Raw genomic sequence first — 13357 nt, 5'->3', positions numbered from 1 at the left:
ATCACACAAGCATCTTTATTTTGCATGTAGTAGAGAGAGGGTAGTTCTAAGAATCCACAGTCACCTAAACCACAGACTTCAACAGTGTTTAAAAAGTGGGGCCAACGTGGTCCCAGCCCTCTGAATTTTTGACAATTCCTCTTAAAACCATTTTATGAATATTTTCAGACAGATGTGCAGAAGTAGAATAGTACAGTGAATCGCCCACCACTTAGGTTCAACCATTATCCAGACTTGGCTTCATCTAGCCTCTACTTTTTGGGGGATCCTGTCTGAATTTGGGGAGACAGGAATTATTACATCAGCTGCCCTGGTGTTCTGAGCATGCCCTGAACTGTGTACACCCTTGGAGGTTTTTTGTTTCTATTCAGAGCAGCTTGATGTATTATCATATATCGTGAGCAAGTGTCTCTTCCTGCATGTATATGAAAGGGATCACAGATCCTTCTAGGTCTTGTGGTTGCATTGCTTTTATTGCTGGCTTCCTCTGGCACCATGTCGACTGCTTCCTGCTCAGTCCTTCCTCAAGGGAGGAGGTTCCCACAGCTGTGGAAGGGACCAGTTTCTCCGGCAGCCCATTGCTCCAGTCCGTTGGTGGTCACCGGACTACCTGCTTTCTTTTGTAAGGATGCAGCGAATCCCTGCTCCTCCTCCTCCAGGTTAGTGCCCGTGATAACAGGGCATAGCCATGACCGTGACTTTCTACAGCTTTCCATCCTCCAGGAGGACCTTTCTTAACGCTCTCGTCAGTGGGGCCGCTTCTCTCCCAATGGTGGGCTTTTGTGTGCTGAATTCACCCAGGAGAAGTCCTGCCTGGGGACGGGGTCTCCGGTGGGTGCTGGAAGCAGCAGGAGGGAGCTCTTGCATCTTAGAGGAAACCTGGCTTCCAGGTGTGTTCTGCCCCTCTGCAACAGCTGGACCTTTGGCCCTAGGTCTGCTGGACGAGTCTCGGGCACTTGCTGCACGGAGGTATGGGTGTGGAGTGCTCCAGTGTTCCAAGCACAGGTTACTCCGATACGTGGACTGGGAGACATGCCTTTCTGATGCCAGCTGCGACAGTGGCTTGTGAAGCCACTGGCCTGGTAGAGCAGACCTTCTCAGCGTGGCAGGTGGCCGCCGGTGCACAGCCCCCATCTCCGTTTAAATCTGCGCCGCAGTGACCACGGCCTTCCCCTGATTTGGCCTTTCCCCCCCTGACCTTACCTGTCCTACCAAATCGTCTACGAACAGCAGTCCCTCCAGAAAACTTCCTTGTTCCTGTTCCTGAACAACTTTGGGGCTGGTTAATGGCAAGATGATTTCTGGCTCCTTGAAGCTGTGTCTGTTGGCCACGCTGGGTTTTGTCTGTCGAGCAGCGCCCCCGACAAACTCTTGAAGAGGTTTCAAAACACTCTCCAAGATAATAGTTTTGAGGAAAAAAAAAATTGAAATTGGAGTTCCCATCGTGGCTCAGTGGTTAACGAATCCGACTAGGAACCATGAGGTTTCGGGTTCGATCCCTGGCCTTGCTCAGTGGGTTAAGGATCCGGTGTGGCCGTGAGCTGTGGTGCAGGTTGCAGATGCGGCTTGGATGCCAAGTTGCTGTGGCTGTGGTGTAGGCTGGCGTCTACAGCTCCGATTAGACGCCTGGTCTGGGAACCTCCATATGCTGTGGGAGCGGCCCTAGAAAAGGCAAAAAGACAAAAAAAAATTGACATTAACCATAAGAACGACACTGCCTGGCATAGACTTCTAGATCTGTTCAGGCTTGACCGGCAGCACGTGACAACATCAGGCAGGCCCCATAAACCTCCTGGCCTCGCTGCTGCGCGGTCCACACCTTGCCCAACACGCACCCGGAGGAAGTCCTGGTCTTTGTGGGCGAAGTGGGAGGGGGTTGTGGTCAGAGCCCCCAGGGCTGCGCGGATCAGCGATTCCACGCACTGTGTCAATACAGCCATGAGAGTCAGCAGAGCTGCCCACAGTTTCAAAGAGGGGCCACTGAAATCAGTGGGGGGCGAGTTCAGAGGAAGAATGATTACAGCTGAAGAGCAGCGTTCTGGAAGATTCCCTGGAGGATGTGGGTTTTGGTCAAAGGCCTTAAAGATCTAAGAGAATCTCTAAGTGGAGATGGTGGCGGCAGGAGAGACTGACGTTACCCCCAGGCAGAGGGGGTGTGAGCCCAGGCGAACCAGCAAAGGCTTTTCTCCATCTGCAGAGGCACCATCGCTTTCCGGTGACTCTTTTCAGAGGAGGGACCCTGGGTCCTTTATTCACGGCTGTATCCCCAGCATCCGCAGCACATGGCGGGTGCTCGTTAGGTGCTGGCCTCCAGCAGGGCCTAGAAGGACGGGAGGTTTGGCAGTAGGGCGAGGAGAAGGGAGGGCATTCCTGGAGGGGAAGTGGTGCGGGCGAGGGCACTGAGGTAGGAAAGCATGAAACATGTGTGCAGATCAATGAGGAGCCTGGTTTGTCTGGAAAAAAGAGTGTGTGCCGGGGAGTTGTGGGCGATGAGGTTGGAAGGTGGGCAGGAACGCTGCATTTTCCAGGTTGGGTCTGAGGCCACAGCAGTAATTCCCTGCAGAAGGGCAGGGGAAAGACCAGGCGGCACAGGGCTTTGCTGGGTGGCCCACGGTGGGATGGGGGCGGATGGGCAGGCGGCTGCGGCCACCTCCTTGCGTTTCTGTCCAGCCCCTTGGCTCTTCCGGTGTTATGCAACTGGGAGTTGAGGGAAGGGCCAAAACTGTCATTTTTTTTCTCTGCGGGCAGACACACAGACACACACACATCAATCCTGAGAATGATTTTTTTTTTTTTCCATTTGTCAAGAGCCAGAAAAAGGCTGAAGGTATAAAGTTTAGAACTGGCAGGGCCGCAGGGCCGACAGAAGAAGGGCTGAGGATTTTTGAGTTTCATAAGCTGCAGCAACAGTTGGGAGCTGGGGAGAAAAGAAAGAAGAATTTCCATGAAGCCTCTGCGGTGGAAGACTGCGTGGAGTTTTGGGAGGGGGTGTGTCCTCGCTCTGGAGCCCGGGCTCTCCTGAGGGTTGGCATCTGTGCCCCCCAAATACTGCTGTGGGCGTGGAAGACAAGGCCTACGTCCCAGGGCTGGAGGCACCTGGTCTCATCGCCAGGGCCTCGCTGCCTGGGTTCACATCCTAACGCCACTGGCCTGCCAGCTCTGTGACCTTGAGCAAGTTACCTAACCTCTTGGTGCCTCCCCTTCTTTGTCTATAAAACAGGAATCACAACTTCCACCTTCCAGGGTTAGGATAATTATGTGAGTTAATATTTGCTTAGAACAAGGCATGTGGTAAATGCTCAATAAATGTTCGTTGTTGTTATTGAGAAAGTGGAGGTCGAGAAGGAACAGACACGGTAAAGGTTACAGACACTCAGGTCCGGCTGGGATAAGCGACTTCTGCCACTGAACCCCAGTGCTCCAGCCTCAGCTGGGGTGAGAATGGTTATCTTTAGGCTTTCAGAAAGGTGACGTTACTTTCTGTACATGCTGATTAAAAGCAAGAAGTCCAGGAAAGAGCACTTTTTTTTTTTTTTTTTTGGCTGCACCCTTTGGCATATGGAAGTTCCTGGACCAGGGGTGGACTGTACCACACCAGCGACCTGAGCTACTGAGCAGTGACAATGCTGCATCCTTAACCTACCGAGCCACCAGAGAAATTCAAGAGTACCTGTTTTTAAAGGACAATTTCTAAGTATGATTAAAGTTAATAAACAAAGTCGATGCTTAAATCTGTAGCTGTCCAAAAGCTCAGGTATCTGGAATAACGCATTAATTGAAGGGTCTAGAGAGCTGAAGTTTCACTATGTCTATTCGATATGTGTGGCAGTTGGACACACATGAAAATGAAAAATTGAATGTAAGTTCTGTCAACGTTGGGAAGGAGTCATACAAAAGGGTTTTGTGCTGTGATGTAAAGACCCCCTAGACTTGGAGACCGAAGACAGTCTTCCTGACACTGTGTTTCCTCATCTTACAGATGAGGATAAAAATAGGGAGCTCCCCTGTGGTGCAGTGGGTTAAGGATCTAGTGTTGTCACTGCGACCGCTTGGGTCCCTGATGTGGCTTGGGTTCCATCCTTGGCCAAAAAAAAAAAAAAAAAGAATTCATCATCAGTGGTGACGGCGGCAACAATAACAATATACCTATAAAAGAAATCCCCACATGAGATGGCAAAACAGGAAATGCCCCTGAGTAATTTCAAAATGCTGAACTGTTCTCCATGCCGAAGTAGAATTTATTTTTTCAAATGTTAGTTTTCCCACATTATTAAATAAGTCATTCTTTTTTTTTTTAATTCCCATTCTTTTTTTTTTTTTTCTGCTGGATAGTATGGGGACCAAGTTGGACATACATGTATATATACTTTTTCCTCCCATTGTTGTGTTGTGATGTGAGTATCTAGACGTAGTTCTCAGTGCTACACAGCAGGATCTCATTGTAAATCCATTCCAAGAGCAATAGTTTGCATCCGTTAACCCCAAGCTCCCGATCCCTCCCACTCCCTCCCTCTCCCCCCAGGCAGCCACAAGTCTATTCTCCAAGTCCACGATTTTCTTTTCTGTGGAAAGGTTCATTTGTGCTGTATATTAGATTCCAGTTATAAGTGATATCATATGGTATTTGTCTTTGTCTTTCTGACTTATTTCACTCAGGATGAGAGTCTCTAGTTCCATCCATGTTGCTGCAAATGGCATTTTGTCATTCTTTTTTATGGCTGAGTAGTATTCCACTGTGTATGCATACCACATCTTCCTAATCCAACCATCTGTCAATGGGCATGTAGGTTGTTTCCATGTCCTGGCTCTGGTGAATAGTGCTGCAATGAACATGCGGGTGCACGTGTCTCTTTTAAGTAGAGTTTTGTCCGGATAGATGCCCAAGAGTGGGATTGCTGGGTCATATGGAAGTTCTATGTATAGATTTCTAAGGTATCTCCAAACTGTTCTCCATAGTGGCTGTACCAGTTTACACTCCCACCAACAGTGCAGGAGGGTTCCCTTTTCTCCACAGCCCCTCCAGCACTTGTTATTTGTGGATTTAAATAAATAATTCTTGTTCACTGTTGACAACATTAAAAACTACCACAAGCAAAGAGAAGTAAATGAGAAATCAGCTTAATGTAATTCTGTTGTGTCTGGTTTCTAGCGAAACACTGCAAATCTGTTTACCTTGAACAGGTACGCCCTAGGTGGCTGTTTGCATTTCACTTCATTCTTATAAGAGTCCTAGGGGTGCAAGTAGGGCTGGGATTATTCAGTTTATTTTACAGACAAAGGAATGGAGGCCCAGAGAGGGTCCCGACTTGATTAAAGCCACACAGCTAACCTATGATTTTCTGGAGGGAGGAGACAGGAATCCTTTCCAACTAGGCCAGGAGAACTGGGGGATGCAGGCCGCCAGGCTTGCTGACTGGGAAGCCTGGGGAGGAGGAAAAGGGAAGGCGGTCTGAGGTGACCCCAGACGTGCAGAAAGAGTGGGGAGCTGGGCAGGAGCTGTGATGTGGGCGGAGCCGTGGTGTGGGCGGAGCTATGGTGTGGGCGGAGCCTGCCCTCTCCTGCTGGGGACTTGCTGTTCCAGGGCGTGCGTGAGCCCTGCTCAGCCCGCACCGGTTCATTCTCAGCCTGGGAACGCACCAGAGTTGGGAGGATTTTTCGGTCGATGGAGGAGATGGAAAGAAGGGGACAGGGTGGCGTCCCTTAGGTAATGAGATCTACACAAGCAAAAGGGCGGCCAGAAAGACTTTGGGATCAACTGGTCCCTAAGTGAATTTGTAATCTCCCAACTTCATGTCCCCTCTCCCGTTCACCAGACTGCTCCTCCTCCGGTGTCCCTTTCAAAAAGCATCATCTTTCCCCTCAGTTTAGGTGCAACCTCCTCCAGGAAGCCTCCCCAGTTCACTTTGCCAAACTCTCCTTTTGTCAAACTTACCTGAACTGGCATCTCTGAGGGGGCCTTGTTCTAGGGGTGTGTGTGCCCCCACTTGTCCTTTCATGTCCCCTCATCACTCATTACCCTCCTTCCTCCCCCCACCCACCTCCAGACACAGAGGGTGCCTGGGGGTCAGACCTCTGCTGTCACTGTCACTTGCGGACCGGAGCCACACTGAGCCGCCACCGCCCCCGACTCTCCAGGATGATACCCATGTCACACATTCCATTCTGTTGTCCCTCTGTTCCCTAGAGGCTGGAGTGGCCAGGTGTGCAGAATTCCAGTTCCGAAAATCCTGTTGCTGACAACCTCAGCTGAGGGAGTCATGGGGTGTCAAACCTGGGCTTCAAAGCTTTGAAATTTTATGAAACAAAACAAACATGTGGGCATTCTTTGCAACTTTGAGTGTTGTCTGGAAAGATAAACTTTCATCATCCCTGTGCCTGTTTTTAATGGGGCCTCTCTATCTCCCTCAAGGTGAGAAATGACCGTCTCCATCAATCGTCACTTTTCCTGGATCTCCTCATACACAGGTAGACGCCTCTCCCCGACCTGGCTCATCCATTCATCCACATTCAACTGATGTGGGTGCAATCCCCCCCCTCCCTCCCCTCCTCCCTCCCTCCCTCCTTTCCTTCCTTTTTCCTTCTCTCCTTTCTCTATCATAGATGCCAATGCATCCAGCAGCAACCTCCCGGTCACCATTTTTTTCAACTTATTTAACCCCCCCCCCCAAAAAAAAACGGTTCGTCTATTTCTCCTACCTCCCACCCCACCCTGCAACCACCAATCTATTCTCCGTATCTATCAGCCGGATATTTATTTATTTACTTACTTATTTGCTTGTATGCCACATCATAAGAGAGATGATACGGTATTTTGGTTTTTTGTTGTTGTCGTTGGACTTATCTCACTAAGCATATTGCCCTTGAGGGCTGTTCATGTTGCTGCCAACGGCAAGGTGTCATTCTTTTCTATGGCTGAGAAATAGGACCTTCAAAGTTTACGTAATGTATTCCACAGTTTCTTTATCCATTCATCCACTGATGGACACTTGGGTGGTTTCTGTATCTTGGCTGATGTAAATAACGCTTCAGTGAACCTGGGGATGCAGTTATCTTTTCGAATTTCTCCGTTTTCTTCTGGTAAATACCCAGAAGTGAAATTGCAGCATCATATGGTGATTTTATTTATTTTTATTTTATGTATGTATGTATGTATGTATTTATTTATTTTTATTTTTTTTCCCACTGTACAGCATGGGGACCAAGTTACACATACATGTATACATATTTTTTCCTCCCATTGTTGTGTTGCTATGTGAGTATCTAGACATAGTTCTCAATGCTACACAGCAGGATCTCATTGTAAATCCATTCCAAAAACAATAGTTTGCATCCGATAACTCCAAGCTCTCAATCTGTCCCACTCCCTCCCTCTCTCCTTGGTGATTTTATTTTTTAATTTCTTTGAGGAATCTCTGTACTTTTTTTTTCCTTGTTAGGGCCACCCCCGGGGCATATGGAAGTTCTGGCCTACACCCCAGCCACGTCAGATCCGAGCCGCATCTGTGACCTACACCATAGCTCGTGGCAGTGCTGGATCCTGAACCCACTGAGCGAGGCCAGGGATTGAAACCATGTTCTCGGGGATACGAGTCGGGCTCGTTAACCGCTGAGCTGCAGGAGGAACTCCGCGTACTGTTCTCCGTAGTGGCGGCCCCCGTTTACACTCCCATCAACCGTGCATGCGTGTTCCCTTTTCTCCGCGTGCTCACTAACACTTGCTGTTCCTCGTCTTTTTGATAAGAGCGTGGTGACAGGTAGGGGTGACAGCCCATGGCGGTCCTGACCTGTATTTGCCCAGTCATGCAGAGCACCTATTTATGTACCCGTTGGTCCTCTGTCTTCTTTGGAAAAATATCTATGCAGATCTTCTGCCCAGTCTATGGCCATACCACCCTGAATGTACCTGATCTCGTCAGATCTTCTGCCCAGTTTCTTTTTTTTTCTGTACTTTTTTTTTTTTCTCCTTTTGGCTGTGCTTGCAGCATGCAGAAGGTCCTGGGCCAGGGATCTAACTGGAGCTGCAGCTGGACCTAGAGCCACGGCAGTGACATTGCCAAATTCTTAGCCTGCTGAGCTACGAAGAAATGCCTTCTGCACTTATTTTAATCAGATTTTGTTTGTTTGTTACTGAGTGTGTTTTATATATTTTGGATATTAACCCCTTATCAGACTTGCACATAGTCTCTGATTTGCAAATATTTTCTCCCGTTTGGAAGGGCAGGTTGACTCTGCGTTTTGTTGATGGTTTCCTTTGCTATGCAGAAGCTTTTAGTTTGATATTTATGTTTGTTTATTTATTTTTGCTTTCGTTGCTTTTGCTTGTGGTGTCAGATTTAAAAAATCATCTCTAAGACCTCTTAATTCACCCACTATTACAAAGATAGTATACTCATAGTGGATTTACTTTTCCATTCATCTGTCCATCCATCTGTCCATCCACCCATCTACCCATTAATCCTTCACCATTTTCTTTACACATGTCTCATTTCTTTATCTCCACCTCCTCAGTACTCTGAGTGGCCTCCCTAGGCCCCCAGCCTTCCAATTTATAAATGTCCCCCTGAAATCCTAGGTACCTTCTACAGAGTATCTGTAACTACCACCTTTTTAGCTCAGAGGGGTTTTTCCAGGGGCCTCTTTGGCCTGGGTTGCCTTCCAGAATTTTAGTCGTATTGTCCCCTTCTTGAATCCCTCCCCCCTGCCTGGCCTTCTTGTATTTTATCCAGACTTTCATGCCTCGCCTCAGCTCATTTCCTCTGCCTGGAATGCTCTTCCCGACACCCTTTCCTGTTGATGGCTTTCTATGTGTCCTCCAGGACATTCAGTTCAAATGTCACTCTTTTGTGACACTGTCTTTCACCTCTTTCCTTGTCACCTTTTCCAGCTGAATTAACACTCTCCTCTGGTGCTCCCTCAACAATTTGTATGTCTCTAGCATAGCACTCACCACTCTGAATTGTAATTAATTGCTTGCTTGTCTGTCTCACTGGCTGGAGGGAACATGCTTAACCCGTTACTGCACTTCTGTTACCTGGCGCAGAGCTGGGCTAGTAGTAGTGTCTGTCTATTTCCCTATCTATCTATCCATCTATCTATCTATCTGTCCGTCTGTCCGTCCGTCCGTCCATCCATCCGTCCGTCCATCCGTCCATCCTTGGAATGGATAACTAGCTTATGCTGTGGTAAATGACCTCTATCCTTCTCTGCCACGGTCTCCATTTACCTAGGTACATCCTTCTCTTCCTTGAAAGCTTTGCTCAAGTGCTTGCTTCATGAAATCTTCCTTGATTTCACCACCCAAGTCAGACTTGCCACTCCCTCTGCTAATTGGCCCAGTGGCTTTGGTGAAGGGCAGATGGAGAGTGGAGTGGGCTGAGGTAGCAGGTGAAGTCCAAGGGAGCTTCTCCTGGCCTCCCACCCCTCTGGGCTCTGTCTCAGCCGAGGGCCCTTGTATAGGCCCCGGCCGTAATCCTTGGGAACCCAGCTTCCCCTCACCCCACCCCCTGTCCCAGGGGACCTCAGACCTACACAGGTTCAGAGAGGAGCCTTCGGAAGTGCTGAGACAAGGCCGGCCCTTTCCAGGACGGGAGGGACATGCTCACCAAGAGAACTGGCCTAGAGGCTGGGCCCAGGCTTAGGGACGTATGCAAATCAGAGGCAAATTGAATGCAAATAGTATGCAAATATACATGTGGTTCTCCTGATTGCTTCTTTCGGTGGGAGGGGGCCCTTGGCAAGCCTCTTGCCTGGGTCACTGGGAACAGGATGAACAGGGGCTCTCCCCCCACCCCTTATTCCCCTTCCCTCCTCCCTCAAGGCCCATCCTCTCTGTCTGTGTCTGCAGCTCCAGCCAGCGCTTCTGTTGCGAGTGCGTGGGGCCAGGCTTTCTACCTGAGAAGAGGTGGGCTGGCTTGTGTCCTCCTGTCAGACTGAGGGCCTCCCTGAGGGAAGGCGGGGTGGGGGGGGGGGCAGGGATGCTGAGGTCAGCTCGTCTCCGCGCTTGCTCGACCCCGAGAGGGTGTATATGGGGAGAGAGCCTTCTCCATGGCTGTCTCAGGCTTCCCTGAGGAATTCTGTCCCTTTATACCCATGTCCCCAAAGCCCGCCCTCCCACAGCGGAGGGAAACCCAGGGGAGGAGGCGGAACGAGACTCGATGTCTTGCTTTGGAGTCGGGCAGAATCCTGGTTTGTTTCCTCCCTCCAAAAGAAAAAAGTCGTTTTTCCCGAGGGGAGAAAAGCTCAAGTCATTTCCACAAACAGGTCCACCTCCTCCCCTGAGCCACCGCGCAGGCTCCTTAGCTGGGCCTGGCTCTTGGTCCTGGTGCGAATGAGTCAGTCCGTGATCCAGGGCATGTCTTTGATTAAGGGGACGATTGCTTGGCTCAAGGATGGGAGGTCCCCTCCCTGGCAGACCCTCCCCGTCCCGTGAATCTTCTCTCAGCCTGTCTCGGAGCTGGGCTTCTTTCCTGTTTCTTGCTGAAGAGACAAGATGTGGGCAAATTGGAACGAGAGGTGGGGGAGGAGCCACCTTCTGTGATCCCGTCTGGACGTTAAGAAGCGCTTCTCCAAGAATCTGGAACTGGTAAGAACAGAGGCTTGCTGGACCAGAGCCCTTGACGTCTGTATCTTCCAGTTCTGGGAGCGTGAGAGGCCAGTCCTTCATTTGATGGGGGCCTGGCAGTGGAAGCCTCTTCTTAAGGTCACATAGAAAGGTAGCGACAGAACTCAGATGCTGGAATTCTCAGCCTGTGCTGAGTTTACTTCAGTGGGCGTTGATCTGAGCAACACATGAATACCTGAGATGACGAAGGCCTGGGCTTCTGGGCTCAGCACTTAGGCTATTTTCTCAGCGGTTGTGTTCGCACATGCAGAATACTTTTCCCCCCTCCCTCTTTTTTTTTCAAACTGGACTGCTTCTGTGGACAGAACCTCTGTCTGTTGTTTGGTCCTACCGATTGGTCAGGCTCCTGGAAGCAGAGTCCTGGGAATTATTTGTCATCTACCAAAGTCACTAGGGCTGGAGCTGCTGTGTTGGGGTTCCCGCGTGACCCCCTGCGTCTGGGAGGATCCTGGGTCCTGGGACGCTGAGGATGGAGTGGATGGCACTGTGGGCACTGGATGGATGGTGTGGGCACTGGATGGATGGTGTGGGCACTGGATGGATGGAGTGCTTGGCATCTCTCAAGCCTGCTGGGTTTCCAGATTGTCCCTGAAGAAGAGGAGCAGGACCCAGACACCCAGGATCCACGGGGAAAAGCAGAGGCTTAGAGATAGGGAACGCTTTGCTCTCTGCAGAGGTACCTGAAAGCCGGGGCTGCATGCCTGCTGTGTGCAGGGGGCAGTTATGGCCCCACAGATCTGCTTCCCCCGCAGAACCACTGACTCCCTTCTAAAGGGTAACGGCTGGACCACAGTGAGGGCTCCAGAGAGCCGCGGCAATCTTCATGTCATAGTCTGAGGCCCATAATATTTGATGGGCAGCAGAGCCTGATGGGAAAGTGGGGCCCCAACGCTGCCCGTGTGCCAGGACGACTTCCCCAATGGGCCTTGGGGACCTGGTGTCTTGGACCCGGGCATTTGCCTCTGCCCACGTATTCTCATCCAGGGACATTCCAGGTACACTACAGCGGAAGATGGGGCTGGGCCATAGGGGGTATAGTGGCCTGGGTCATTGGGAATGCTGTGTGTGTGTGTGTGTGTGTGTGTGTGTGTGTGTGTGTGTGTGACCTCTCAGCATCTCCAGTATAGTGTATAGAGGTTAAGGTTAGAGGAACAAGGTCTGGAGCCAGAGTGCTCAGGTTCAAATCCTGGCTCTGCCACCTATGAGTTGGATGACTTTGGACAAGTCACGTCACTTCTCTGTGCCCCAGTTTCCTCATCGAGAAAATGGGGGGGGGGATAACCTACCTTATAGGGTTGTCGTGAGATGGACTTTGGGAATATTAGCATCTAGTAAGGGTCATGTGAATTATTTTGCACAGCAACACTTCCGGTCTGTCTGTCTTATGAGTCTCAGGACTAAGAACATCCATAGACGCTCACTGCTTTCTCTGCCTTGCACAGGAGACCTGGTCTGGGGGCAGCACGGTCAATAGCGCAAGTGCAGGCTCATGCATCCAGGGAGACCTGGTCCAAAGCCACTTGCAAGGCGTGGGACCTCACGTCTCTGCACCTCAGCTCTCCCATCTGTAAAATGAGGACAATTCGTATTTCACAGAGAAATTGTGAGAATGAGATGAGAGAATGCATGAAACCTCCCGGCTCACCCAGGCAGTAACCTGCCACTAATTAATGTTTGTTCCTTTTTGCGGCTCAGAATGGCTACAACAGAAAGGAATTTTCACCCTAAGAGGTCTCTTTAACTGCACATTTTATTTGAATGGAGTGATAATAGCATCGATAACAGTAATAGTCCCCCCGCCTCATATATAGTTGTTTATTGATCACGCATCCTTTATATACAGCATCACACGTATTCCTCCCAACAGCCCCATGAAGGATGTGATGTCGTTATCCCCACTTTAAAGATGAGGAAACTGAGGCACCTTGAGAAAAGTGGCTTCTGACAAGGCACTGGGCGGGTTTTGCTGAAGGAACCCCTTTCCAGCCAAGCTGAGGCCACGGCTCACTTGGGTCTGGGGCCCCCTGTGCTTATGCAAATGGATGAGTGCTAATCGCTTTGCTAATGGGAAACATGCGGGGAGATAGGATCTGAAGCAAAGCGGAAAGGCCTTCCAGAAAAGCGGAGCTGGGAGAAACCCCAGAAAATCTGAAAGATAAGGCGCTGCCCTGAGAACTCACTGCCCTGCGGGCAGGTGCCGAGCAGTGAGTCCAAGGAGGCGGGGATGTGTGTGATCCACCGACTGCCGTGGGCCCGGAGCGGCTCAGAGAGCCGAGTCCATTTCCCGAGCCAGGCCCGCTTGCTGGACAGCCCAGCAGAGAATTCCTGGGCACCTCCTCTTTGCTTTGCTCTAGGTTGGATCCTGGTGTCATCCAGACACGTCTAAACCCTGCTTCCCAGGGGTTCAGTAGAGTGAGCACCTGGGTTGAAATCTAATTTTTGCCACTTACTAGCTGTGAGACCTTGGGCAAATCACTCAACCTCTCTGTGCTGCAGTTCACTCATCCATAGACTGGGATGTTGCATGTGGATGAGGCTGCTGTAGGGAGGATTCGGTGAATTAATCCCTGCAGGATGAGAAGAGTGACCGAGGGAGTAGGTACCAGAAGAGTGAGAGATGTTGTTGCTATTTGATTATTTTAGAAAGATAATAAAATGTGGCCAAGTCTTTCTCTTGCTTAAACTCTTTCCAGAGTGTCCCACTGCCTTCAGGCCTCAGGGTGTTCTCAGTGCCGT

This window comes from Phacochoerus africanus, chromosome 8 (assembly GCF_016906955.1).
Source record: "Phacochoerus africanus isolate WHEZ1 chromosome 8, ROS_Pafr_v1, whole genome shotgun sequence".
Classification (NCBI taxonomy): Eukaryota; Metazoa; Chordata; class Mammalia; order Artiodactyla; family Suidae; genus Phacochoerus; species Phacochoerus africanus.
The sequence above is the reverse complement of the archived record's forward strand: the minus strand, read 5'-3'. Positions refer to the sequence as shown.